Consider the following 14,323-nt stretch of genomic DNA (forward strand, 5'->3'; position numbering starts at 1 on the left):
AGGCAACGGCTCCTTCGTGGCAGTTGCTGCTGTCCTGTGGTCTCCTTTTATTTTCAAGAATAAACTTAGATTAAACCAACGTCTCGTGCTGGATATCCCTTTCTCAACATAGAGAAACAACCAAACCCCAGAGTTATAACTTAAACTACAAGTAACAGTATTAGACTGTCTGGTAACCAGTCGGAGCTTAGGCCGCTTTATAAACAGGCTGAGTAACGTAAGCATTGCCTTATTTATAAGTACCTCATTTATTTTTCCTCGTACCTGTATAAATCTAATATTATTGTTAATGTAGTTACATTATTCTTATTTTGTTTCTCCCGAAGTATTAAATTATATCTACTGTGTGGACCTTGGTGTTATGTGTTGAGCACGTTCTTCCTAAATTTGAGCACTGTTATGAACTTGTACTGTGTGCATCCCAGCACTCTTGTGCTTGCTGTTAACTGCCTCATACCACTCTGGAACTGCAGCATGATTCCAGAACTCTGGTGGCAGATAACAGCTTCTTCTTGCCAGGGGTTGGTTGACTATAGGTCTGATCGTAATAAAGATTACCTTTTAATCACATATACGGCGTTATTATTCTTAAAAACTGGCAACAAGGGTGAGGTGCTGTTCCCCTGTATTGCCAACCCCTGAGTGTTACTTCTGAAGTGAGGTGATAGTCGTTGCACTCGGGGAAGGGCGGAAGAAGACCTGGATTTTCTCGGGACGAGGCTATTTGTGTCTTGTGATGGTGCTCAGGGCCGTCTTTAACATTGACGGCGCTCGTGCAACAATGTTTGTTGGCGCCGCCCCCCAAATGACCACCTCTGCCACGGATTCCCTCACTAGCACCCTTTAACAGTGCCTCTCAAGTCTCCATAACCACTGTCTCTCCGATTCATTTAGTTTTATAGCACCACTCATACCAGTGTAAGGTGTCAGAGCACTTTACACCACACACACATTGCACAGAGACAATCATATGTGTGTAAATCAGTGTACGGGAAATGTTAGATCAGACAGGACTACAAGGTGTAGTGTAGGAGTGACATGTCATCGACACTGGTAAGCAATATAGTTTGAGTCCTAATTCTGGAAAAGCACAAATCCAGAATTTAAAACGTAACATCATTGTTAGGGGTTCTCTTTTATAATAAGAATTGTTTTCTATCCAAATGATCCCTTTTTATGGAAAATTAGGATAATGAAAGACTCTGCAAAATAACATATAGCTCTAACATATACCTTGCAGTTTGCATGCAACTCCTTGATGACAGATAATAGCTCAATGTTAAGGATTTTGACTTATAAACTACAAATAACAAAAATAGCTCTTTTACCCATTGACCTATTTACATTACATGAATTTTGTGATCTGCATTGTACACGTTCATAGCAGCAGGCACTTAAACCCTCTGCGCTGCCTTTCCAGGAGTCAAAACTACCACTAGACAAACCTCTGGTCTCTTTTCATGAAGACAACTAATCACCGGCATTATCTTGACATTTCAATTTATGCCTGAAAATTGCTGGAGGCCAAGAACGCAGCATGCAAGTGCTTTTAAAACGTTAATATCCTTGCAAAAATGACACCTCAACCCCAAGTCAGCGCCCTGTGCGGTGGCACCGATCGCACTGCCCTAGAGCCGGCCCTGACGGTGCTAAAGTGCCGGAGTGGTAGAACAAGGCAAGGCTGTTCCCTTCCAAGGCAAGTTTCCCAAATAGGGGCCCATGCGAGTAACGGGTGGCAAAGTAGAACAAAGAAGAAAAAAAAACAAGCAGAGCGCTTGCTCAAGACTGTGTTGGTGCCTGAAGCTGTGTCTCGCACCAACGTGCACCTAAGGCTGAGAGCAAGTCTGTGTAGAACGTTGGATTTGGACCATTGTCCGACACCAGCCACTCTAGACATCCTTCTCTCTTAAAAATCTCATCACAAAAAACATTTTGTCTGATGCTTTGATGTCTTTTGTGAATGCTACCTCAGTCAACTTAGAGTTGTAGTGTACCAGCACTAGGGCATTCTTGCCATCTAGCTCTGGCTTGCTAGTGGGGTGTGCAGCATTTTAAAACTTATGTCGGGGGGGATATGTTTGAGCTGCGTACCTATCACAAGCAGTTGGTAGATTTGTTTTTCATCAGAGGTGCTGCAAGAGCAACTCCCAGAATTGCCAAATGGCTCTATCATCTGCAGGAATATAATTTTAACGTCAGGTATTTTCTGGGGGGAAAATATTTAAATGTAGATTGTTTGTCGCGTCTGCCTATTCAGAAGAGCATGAGGATGAGGAATGGGCAGTGGCAAGTGTAGAGGATTTGTGCAAGGGTGCAATTCCCAAGCAAGAATGGAAGTAAGCTTTGTCAATGGATAACATTCTCTCACAGTTTGTGTCCGACTTGTTGCCGGTCAAGGGCGATTGTGGAGTAAGTTGACCAGAATCATGTGACTACAGAAAGGTTTGGGCTGAATTGTCAATGATGGATGCTGTTGTCAGGAGGTGCATCAGGTTAGTGGTTCCAATGGCGTTGCATTCTAGGTTGATGGAGTTGATGCATGAAGGGCATGGTGGCATGTCTGTCCTGAAGAGGAAGAAACAAGTGGATTTTTGGTGGCCAGTGATGGATGGTGATATTGAAAGATTTGTGCAGAATTGTTTTGCGTGTGTGCAGCGACAAGTCTCATACCATGGTTGAGACTCCCATCAAGGCAACAAAATTTCGATCCAGGGGGTGGCAAAGGGTAGTAATGGACATATGTGGCCTTTTCCATTGTAGTGGGCTGGATGCCCTGGTGCTGGTAGATTACTTTTCTAAGTGGCCAGAGGCAGTGTTCAAAAAAGACATCAGAGCATCGGACATAATGTTGTTTTGTGATGAGATATTTAAGAGAGAAAGATGTCCAGAGTAGCAGGTGTCGGATAATGGTCTGCAATTTGTTGCAGGGGAATTTCAAGCATTCTTACAAAACCATAGTGTCAACCATCATAGAATGGCAGTGTATAATCCCCATGAAAATAATCTTGTGGAATGCTTCAATAGCATATTGGAGGAGTGCATGCCATTGGCTATGGAAACTGGGTTGGACTGCAGGAATGAGATTACAAATATGCTTTGGAATTAGCGGAATACTCCCCACTCAGTTAAGGGAGAAATGCTGTTCCGTTTGTTGAGGGGTAGGGTTGCATGCACTAAGGTAACACCTGCTTGGACGGAGAGGGTGAATCTTGCAAGTGTGGACAGTGACAATCTCAGGAAGAGAGTGGAGGATTACCAGGACAAATATGTGAGCCAATACAATGATAGTTTGGTGAGAAGTGTCCACCATTATGATGTAGGCAATTGTGTGAGAACTAGTGCTGAGGGAAAGTTTAAAAGATGGACATGTCCCCAGATAATTGACAATGTGACAGAGAATACTGTGTGGTTGGAAGATGGGGAAACAATAGAATGTCAGCAAGGTGCCATGACGCAGAACTTGCACCTCTGGGTACTGCATCTGGCAATGTGGTGGGCACTACTGTCAAGACACACATTGGAAGAGACAGTGTGGGAAAGCGTGAAGTAAAAAAAAAAACTGTCAAGTTGAATGACTATGCGTGTGTTGACATTTTGTTTTAAAGCATACTCGGTGTGTTCCATTAGGTTGATGCTGATTGCTTCATGCTACTTTGGAACTGCTGATGCGTGATTCCAGAACTCTGGTGGTAGATAACAGCTTCTTCTACTAGGGGTTGGTTGACTATGGATCTGATCTTAATAAAGATTGCATACATATACAGTGTGATTATTCTTAAAACATGGTCAGCAGTATTTTTTTTTTTTGCAGTTTTATATAGGGCAAACTTAACCCAAAGGTATTGGAGCACTTTACATAAGCACCAGCTACATTATACAAGGACATGCACATTTTCTGTGTGTATTTTAAGGGACGGGGAGATTAAGTGGTTTGCCTAGGATCTCATGATGTTGAGCCAACGCTGGGATTTGAACCTGGTTCCTCAATTCCAGAGTCAGCTGCTCTGACCATTACACCACATCTTCTCCTCCATGTCTTTGTTTTCCTTGTTGTCCCCAGATGGTAAGGCATTACTGACTTCTTCTGCACCACGCCATTTTATAATCTCTGATTATTTTCTTGCAGCGGTCACAGGAGCACTTCCCACATGCCTTGCCTCCTACTCCAGCTCCGATTGTAGCACTTCTTTGAGAGACGTTCTTCTCTCTCAGCTTCCTTTCTCCCGTGTGTGCACCATCCTGATGTGCCTCTGGAGGCTGGTTCTTCATCCCTGCAAGCCTCGCCTCGCTTCAAGCCAGCTAGGGGTCAATCCCCGATCTTCCCACAGTGGGTTGCCTTTGTTGCAATCATACTGGTGAGACTCCCTGTCTTCAGGGCTGAAACAATTAGAACTGTTTGACAATCATATCTAAATGGCTCTAACAATGATTAAAAATAGTTTTTTGCTTGAATGCCGTGTTGTCTTTTTTTGTTCTTTGCCTTTATAAGCATAATTATTTTATGTGCAAAATAAATTATATATTTACATATAGTTACATAAATTAATTGACCTGTCACTCGCTTGGGGCAACTCCCTTTGATTAACAGGTTACCTGTGGCAGATTCAGGCACTACCCTATATAATAGAGTGAGGTTTTGGGGGACTTTAATTGATTTAGCCAACTCTGAGTGTTTACAATGTCCCAGAATAATCCTGCTAAAGTGCCTAACGATTTGACACCTGAAGGAGTCGTATAATTTGTGCTGGGCTCAAATAAACCAGCCCTAAATCAGGTCCTACAAAATTATGTCCAAAAGACCATAACAACCTTGCCAGGCCAGGCTGAACAACTTCAGATTTTCTTTCCACCCAGCCCCACCCACCCTTCCCCACAATTGCTTTCAGGCTCCTTGGCAATGGCCACAGCCCATCCCAAAAGCCACCTCCAAAATTGCCTTGAAAGCCAATGCTCTTGAGCCACTGAAGCAAGCATATCTAGACTCTTAGCCTCCATTCCAGAGGTGAAGGATGAAAACGAGGCTACGGGGATTATAGTTTCCCCGCAAGACATCCAGAATCATGATGGTGATGTAGACGCCTCTGATATTGAGGACATTAGATCCTGGCTCCCAGCTCTCAAAAAGAGATGTCAAAAAGACCTTGTCACAGGGGAAGGTCCCTCAGGTTCCCATTTGCAATCTCCCTTGTTGCATAACACCTTTGATCTGGAGAATATCATAAACGCTTGCTCATCCAAATGGACATCGTCACCCAAGTTAGCAACTTACATTCAAAGTAGGTTGCGGAAACCTTTTTCTTAGGAAATCAGAAATAGATTGAAGAAAGAATGCCCAAGATCTTCTCTACTGGGTAAGGTGTTGCTGACTCCTGACATAGACCTCAAATTGTCCACCTCTCAAGGGAAATTTGTGAAGGATCCTTAAAAAAGGGATAGATAGATCCTGTAAGGTGTGCCAGGACAAACTGTTAGACATTTCTGGCCACCTAGCAAAAATCTTAGACCTGGTCTTCAAAGCAAAAGAGCAGGGCATGCCTATTGACCCAGATGTGTTGGCCAGCTGGGCCCAACATGCTGGCTGTTTATTGGGTAACACAATGTGGGCCTAGTCTTCTGAAGGATGATGTTCTACCCTCCTTTGGGAAGACCCCACACTATAGGAGTTGTTAGGCCGGTCCATCTGTCAAAGGATTACTTATTGGCGACCCTTTTGTGAAAGAGGTGGCGTGCTTTGTCAGTACTTTTACTTCTTTAGACAAGGTGCTGTTGGCTGTGAAGAAAGTCAGTCCAACCTACCAGCTGCTTCCTGAACCAAGGCCACTCCTTTCGAGGGCAATCCAGGCTTCGATCCCCGACTTGGACCGATTCACAGGGAGGATTCCCCTTCTTTTTTGGGGCAAGAGGCTACAGAGGGTGATTCCACAGCGGAAGTTTTTGCAGAACATTGTTTAACTCCAACTACCAAGGTAATACATTTCCCTTCTTCCCATCAAGAACTAGGGGGCAGAACTTACTATTTTCTCCACAATTGGGCTCTGATAAGACAAGATACATGGGTCCTTCAGACAGTGCAAGGTCTGCTGCTGGAATTCCATGCAATACCTTTTAGTCCACTTTCCCAAATCAGCTTAATTTTCCAACACAAAAACAACTCTTCTTAGACGAAGAAATCGCATCCCTTGTTCAGAAACAAGGGATTGTTCCTTGCATTCCTCATCCCAACGGCTCTGTTAGCTACATCTTCCTGGCGGACAAGAAGGCAGAGGCTCTGGTCTGGTTATCAATCTCAGGGATTTCAACACTTGGAACCTCTACAGACACTTCAAAAGGGAGGGGATTCAGTTGTTGAGAGACCTCTTAAGAGAAGGCAATTTCATGTTTCACCTTGAGTTGAAAGACGCATATTTGGCAGTTTTTAACTTTCCTCTGCATCGGTGTTTCAGTGGAGACAAATTTAATAAATTCTGGACAATGCCCTTTAGACTCTCTTCAGCTCCTTGGTGCTTTAACAAGTTACTAAAACTTGTAGTGGAGTATCTGAGAGACAGGGGTATTTGTTTGATCATCCACTTAAACAACTTTCTGTTAATGTCACAAAACCTAGACACCCTCAAATAACAATTGGAGGTCACGATTACTCTTCTGGAAGCTCTGGGATTTGTCATCTATGACGACAAATCCGACCTGCTCCAATCTCATCCAATTATTTTCTGGGTTTCTCCATGGATTCACTCTCACCAACTCTCTTTCACATTCTAAAAGATCAGAGCTATTCAGAAAGAGATCCATGCATGGCTAACAAAACAAACCCCTACTCTTCGCTGGCTAGCAAGATTGGTTGAACTTCTGGTGTCCTCCATTCAGGTAATCTCTCCCAGTCCACTCCATTATCTTGCTCTTCAACATATAACAATCTTGCACTGACAGAAGGGCTTTTAATAATGAGTTCAATTGGCTCCTCATGTGTGTCAAGAACTACAATGGTGGCTCAATCATATGGAATGGGAAGGCTATTTTTGGTCTTGTGCCAAACATGATGATCGAGTACAATGCCAGCCATTTAGTTGGGGTGCTCACTATGGAGATCTGACTACTGGCATCAGATGGTCCAAGTTTGATCTTTATTTACACATTGTATGGAATTGCTAGCAGGTTTCATTGTGATTCGCTCTTTTTCCCTACCAACACACTCAATTTTGTATCTTATTGAAGATGGACAGTGTTTGGTGATTCAGTAAGTCTACCGCCTACTGTGGATGAGATCACATCTAATGGAGATCAACAGGGACCTCTGGGACTGTTGAATTCAGCATCAGTTTCGGTGACAGCAGTTCAGCCCCCAGGCGAACAAAATACAGTGGCAGTCTGGAATTATCACGGATTCCAGTGAGTGGAAATTGGATCTAGACCTTTTTTTCCAGGATCATGAAGAAGTGGGTGTCCATGTCAAACAGATCTTTTTGCATCTCAACTGACCTGCCAGTTGCCATCCTTCTTCAGATGAAGATCAAACCCTTTGTCACAAGCGACAGATGCCTTCTTGCAGGTATGGACTGGTCTGAATTACATCTTCCAATCCTTCTCAATACTTATGAGAGTAGCCATCCAAGTCCGAAGCAATCAGCAGAATTAACTCAGACCTGGTTGCCAATTCTATTGAAACTGTTATGCAGCTGTCCCCTCCTGCTCCCTTGGACCCTGAATTGCCTTCTGGAACCTCTGGGACATCAGAAATCCCTTCGTCATGATTCATCAGCTGAGACTGATAGGATGGAGACGCTGGCAAGTGTCAGGACTTTCTCAACCTCAGTAGTTTATTTTGCATGATTAATTCAAATCATTACACACAAACACCAGGTCATTATAGAAAGAATTAGATTGAAAACAATTGAACTGAATCTACAATATAAATATTAGATGTAAAATTACTAGACCATATATTTATATCTTAAAACAGAGTGTGCAGCTGTGGAGGACATATCATTGTAACACAGACTCGCAAGTGTCGATTGGTGTTAATCATTAAATCAATGCATTCTCTTTAGTTTTTGGTCGACTCAATAAACATTTTATGCAGCAGCAGCAGTTGAGAGTCACGTCTGTAGGATTAAAACTAGCGAGGATGACTTGTCTGCAGAAGCAAATGCCATGTTGATTAAAAGACTCTCAGAAGCTCTCTCCTAACCTTTAAAAGTGCAGGGCAAATGCAAATTAGATGAACAATGTCATCTTTAGCAGCCCTGCATATACAGCAAAGGGTTAGGTCTGTGTTCCAAAGCAATGGCAGCTTGTGAATGAGTGAAAGCAAATGTCCAAATCAGTAGGTCATATATTTCTGTTTTAAAAACACTTGAGTATCCAGTCTCAAGATAAATCTGTGGTTTTAGGATCTTATAATTGTTTAGAACTATCCAGACACGTGACTTACTTGATAAGACTGCCTTGTCCTCAATGACAAATCGCTTCTTCATTGTGCAGTTTAATATTTTTTTTTAAAGCAGTGTAGGACTTTGTGAGTTCCCAGAATGATTGTATCACAAGGGCTTGTATAGTGATATAAGTAAAGCCATGCCGGTGTACCTGAGTCATTCATTATTTCTGACCATAAGGCTTTTTTTAGGGAGTTAGCAGTTGATGTTTTCAAATTAGAGCAGCATTTAATATAGGTCTCTTGTCTTGCTATTGTTTATTTGATCAGCCCAAATTCCAAGCTTAATTGAATCTAGTAGAGCTACATCACAGCCATGGAGGGCTTCACTACCATATGTTCGAGTTGGGAGAAGTTTGGCTGAGATGATATCTAAAATGGGCACCAGACTTGGTCCTCTCAGCTTTCCATATAGGGTGTAGAAGGCAGATATTAACGTGTTGCCTTTCCATCTAACAACATTTGTATTTGTATTGCGGTATTTGTACACTGACATTTTCTAGAGGCTGGGTATGTAGATACCATTGGTAATTTCCCTTTATTTCCTTATTGATGACCATGACCTTAGTTTTTTTGATTGATTACCATTCATTTTCATTTGAGTAACATTACATTTAATCGATCAGATGCTGGAGACCAGATTTTGTTTGGCTCAATAAAATTATGTCATCCACATACTGCAAATTTGAGATGCGTTAACCTCATATTTTAGGTGGTTGAGAGTTTACAGTGTAAAGTCATATCATCTTGAAAGAGATGAAATATGTAGGGCAGAAGGACATACCCGTTTGGTGTGCAGGCAAAATATCGAGTTGGAAATGTCGAACTACAGAAATATTGAGCCCTAAATATCGTAAGTCAGAAATATCAACAGCAAGAATATTGTGGTTGAGAATATCGATTTTAAAGTAAGAAATATCGTTTCGAAAAATATAGAAGTCATTCATTTGCAAAAATATAATTGTTTAAAATATCGATTTTCTATTAGTGTTATGTATATTGGTATGTATTTCAAATGTATTGGATGTATTTTTTTGCATAAGAATTGTTTATGTTGGGGGCGAGGCCAGGAGCATCAAGATGGCGGTTGCACTTTAGGAGTGCTCTGGACCTGTCATCCGCTCCTAATCTGCCACCATCGAGGAATCCTTTAACCCGAGATCTGACTGCCCCAGGCTCCAGAGCCCTATTTGGCGGTGGTATTGGAAGCATTTGGGTGCCACAGTCCTTGCTGCGGGAGCCCTGCCTCGCGGCAAAACTAAGATGGCGGCCCTGCGGCGGTGAGCTCCTGATCTGTCTGAGCCCTAGGCTCTGGAGCTGCTTGCAGTGTGGTGCGAGAAGTGGGTCGCTGGCGCCATCCTGGCTGGACCTGTGGTGCCGAGCCACCCTTAGCGCCGATCTGTGCTTGACGGACCTGGGGCGCTGGGGGCGGCCTGGGGAGGCTCTGCGTGCCGCGCATCGGAGGCTGCTCCTGCGGTGCTGATGACCTGGGACGCACGATCGGCTGTCGGTCGGAAGGCAGCGAGGAGCGGTGCTTCTGGCCCGGGCCCACGCTGGTGCTCTGCTCAAGTGGTGCTTGCCTTGGCCCCTGGCTGGGCGCCGGTCTTGAGCTCTGGAGTTAGAGGTGGTGGTTCTGGGGGCTGGGCCCCTGCACCGGCTGGGTGCGGTGGAGTCTGCGGTGTCCTCGGCTGTCGGTTGGACAGCGGCGGGGGGGTGTGAGGCCTCCCCCCCCGCGACATCTTGCCACGCATTGGTAGCGGACCCTGCGGTGCTGGTGTCCTTAGGCGTACCATCGGCCGTCGCTCGGGTGGCAGCGAGGAGAGGTGCTTCTGCCCCGGCGCCCCTCTGGTGCCTTGGTCTTGCAGTGCTCGCTTTGGCTCCTGGCTGGGTGCCGGGCCCTGGGTCTGAACTCCTGGCTTGGGGGGCCGGGCCTTGGACCGATTCACAGGGAGGATTCCCCTTCTTTTTTGGGGCAAGAGGCTACAGAGGGTGATTCCACAGCGGAAGTTTTTGCAGAACATTGTTTAACTCCAACTACCAAGGTAATACATTTCCCTTCTTCCCATCAAGAACTAGGGGGCAGAACTTACTATTTTCTCCACAATTGGGCTCTGATAAGACAAGATACATGGGTCCTTCAGACAGTGCAAGGTCTGCTGCTGGAATTCCATGCAATACCTTTTAGTCCACTTTCCCAAATCAGCTTAATTTTCCAACACAAAAACAACTCTTCTTAGACGAAGAAATTGCATCCCTTGTTCAGAAACAAGGGATTGTTCCTTGCATTCCTCATCCCAACGGCTCTGTTAGCTACATCTTCCTGGCGGACAAGAAGGCAGAGGCTCTGGTCTGGTTATCAATCTCAGGGATTTCAACACTTGGAACCTCTACAGACACTTCAAAAGGGAGGGGATTCAGTTGTTGAGAGACCTCTTAAGAGAAGGCAATTTCATGTTTCACCTTGAGTTGAAAGACGCATATTTGGCAGTTTTGAACTTTCCTCTGCATCGGTGTTTCAGTGGAGACAAATTTAATAAATTCTGGACAATGCCCTTTAGACTCTCTTCAGCTCCTTGGTGCTTTAACAAGTTACTAAAACTTGTAGTGGAGTATCTGAGAGACAGGGGTATTTGTTTGATCATCCACTTAAACAACTTTCTGTTAATGTCACAAAACCTAGACACCCTCAAATAACAATTGGAGGTCACGATTACTCTTCTGGAAGCTCTGGGATTTGTCATCTATGACGACAAATCCGACCTGCTCCAATCTCATCCAATTATTTTCTGGGTTTCTCCATGGATTCACTCTCACCAACTCTCTTTCACATTCTAAAAGATCAGAGCTATTCAGAAAGAGATCCATACATGGCTAACAAAACAAACCCCTACTCTTCGCTGGCTAGCAAGATTGGTTGAACTTCTGGTGTCCTCCATTCAGGTAATCTCTCCCAGTCCACTCCATTGCCTTGCTCTTCAACATATAACAATCTTGCACTGACAGAAGGGCTTTTAATAATGAGTTCAATTGGCTCCTCATGTGTGTCAAGAACTACAATGGTGGCTCAATCATATGGAATGGGAAGGCTATTTTTGGTCTTGTGCCAAACATGATGATCGAGTACAATGCCAGCCATTTAGTTGGGGTGCTCACTATGGAGATCTGACTACTGGCATCAGATGGTCCAAGTTTGATCTTTATTTACACATTGTATGGAATTGCTAGCAGGTTTCATTGTGATTCGCTCTTTTTCCCTACCAACACACTCAATTTTGTATCTTATTGAAGATGGACAGTGTTTGGTGATTCAGTAAGTCTACCGCCTACTGTGGATGAGATCACATCTAATGGAGATCAACAGGGACCTCTGGGACTGTTGAATTCAGCATCAGTTTCGGTGACAGCAGTTCAGCCCCCAGGCGAACAAAATACAGTGGCAGTCTGGAATTATCACGGATTCCAGTGAGTGGAAATTGGATCTAGACCTTTTTTTCCAGGATCATGAAGAAGTGGGTGTCCATGTCAAACAGATCTTTTTGCATCTCAACTGACCTGCCAGTTGCCATCCTTCTTCAGATGGAGATCAAACCCTTTGTCACAAGCGACAGATGCCTTCTTGCAGGTATGGACTGGTCTGAATTACATCTTCCAATCCTTCTCAATACTTATGAGAGTAGCCATCCAAGTCCGAAGCAATCAGCAGAATTAACTCAGACCTGGTTGCCAATTCTATTGAAACTGTTATGCAGCTGTCCCCTCCTGCTCCCTTGGACCCTGAATTGCCTTCTGGAACCTCTGGGACATCAGAAATCCCTTCGTCATGATTCATCAGCTGAGACTGATAGGATGGAGACGCTGGCAAGTGTCAGGACTTTCTCAACCTCAGTAGTTTATTTTGCATGATTAATTCAAATCATTACACACAAATACCAGGTCATTATAGAAAGAATTAGATTGAAAACAATTGAACTGAATCTACAATATAAATATTAGATGTAAAATTACTAGACCATATATTTATATCTTAAAACAGAGTGTGCAGCTGTGGAGGACATTTCATTGTAACACAGACTCGCAAGTGTCGATTGGTGTTAATCATTAAATCAATGCATTCTCTTTAGTTTTTGGTCGACTCAATAAACATTTTATGCAGCAGCAGCAGTTGAGAGTCACGTCTGTAGGATTAAAACTAGCGAGGATGACTTGTCTGCAGAAGCAAATGCCATGTTGATTAAAAGACTCTCAGAAGCTCTCTCCTAACCTTTAAAAGTGCAGGGCAAATGCAAATTAGATGAACAATGTCATCTGTAGCAGCCCTGCATATACAGCAAAGGGTTAGGTCTGTGTTCCAAAGCAATGGCAGCTTGTGAATGAGTGAAAGCAAATGTCCAAATCAGTAGGTCATATATTTCTGTTTTAAAAACACTTGAGTATCCAGTCTCAAGATAAATCTGTGGTTTTAGGATCTTATAATTGTTTAGAACTATCCAGACACGTGACTTACTTGATAAGACTGCCTTGTCCTCAATGACAAATCGCTTCTTCATTGTGCAGTTTAATATTTTGTTTTAAAGCAGTGTAGGACTTTGTGAGTTCCCAGAATGATTGTATCACAAGGGCTTGTATAGTGATATAAGTAAAGCCATGCCGGTGTACCTGAGTCATTCATTATTTCTGACCATAAGGCTTTTTTTAGGGAGTTAGCAGTTGATGTTTTCAAATTAGAGCAGCATTTAATATAGGTCTCTTGTCTTGCTATTGTTTATTTGATCAGCCCAAATTCCAAGCTTAATTGAATCTAGTAGAGCTACATCACAGCCATGGAGGGCTTCACTACCACATGTTCGAGTTGGGAGAAGTTTGGCTGAGATGATATCTAAAATGGGCACCAGACTTGGTCCTCTCAGCTTTCCATATAGGGTGTAGAAGGCAGATATTAACGTGTTGCCTTTCCATCTAACAACATTTGTATTTGTATTGCGGTATTTGTACACTGACATTTTCTAGAGGCTGGGTATGTAGATACCATTGGTAATTTCCCTTTATTTCCTTATTGATGACCATGACCTTAGTTTTTTTGATTGATTACCATTCATTTTCATTTGAGTAACATTACATTTAATCGATCAGATGCTGGAGACCAGATTTTGTTTGGCTCAATAAAATTATGTCATCCACATACTGCAAATTTGAGATGCGTTAACCTCATATTTTAGGTGGTTGAGAGTTTACAGTGTAAAGTCATATCATCTTGAAAGAGATGAAATATGTAGGGCAGAAGGACATACCCGTTTGGTGTGCAGGCAAAATATCGAGTTGGAAATGTCGAACTACAGAAATATTGAGCCCTAAATATCGTAAGTCAGAAATATCAACAGCAAGAATATTGTGGTTGAGAATATCGATTTTAAAGTAAGAAATATCGTTTCGAAAAATATAGAAGTCATTCATTTGCAAAAATATAATTGTTTAAAATATCGATTTTCTATTAGTGTTATGTATATTGGTATGTATTTCAAATGTATTGGATGTATTTTTTTGCATAAGAATTGTTTATGTTGGGGGCGAGGCCAGGAGCATCAAGATGGCGGTTGCACTTTAGGAGTGCTCTGGACCTGTCATCCGCTCCTAATCTGCCACCATCGAGGAATCCTTTAACCCGAGATCTGACTGCCCCAGGCTCCAGAGCCCTATTTGGCGGTGGTATTGGAAGCATTTGGGTGCCACAGTCCTTGCTGCGGGAGCCCTGCCTCGCGGCAAAACTAAGATGGCGGCCCTGCGGCGGTGAGCTCCTGATCTGTCTGAGCCCTAGGTCCGGAGCTGCTTGCAGTGTGGTGCGAGAAGTGGGTCGCTGGCGCCATCCTGGCTGGACCTGTGGTGCCGAGCCACCCTTAG

The sequence above is a fragment of the Triturus cristatus genome, chromosome 4_2, assembly GCF_964204655.1.
Source record: "Triturus cristatus chromosome 4_2, aTriCri1.1, whole genome shotgun sequence".
NCBI lineage: Eukaryota > Metazoa > Chordata > Amphibia > Caudata > Salamandridae > Triturus > Triturus cristatus.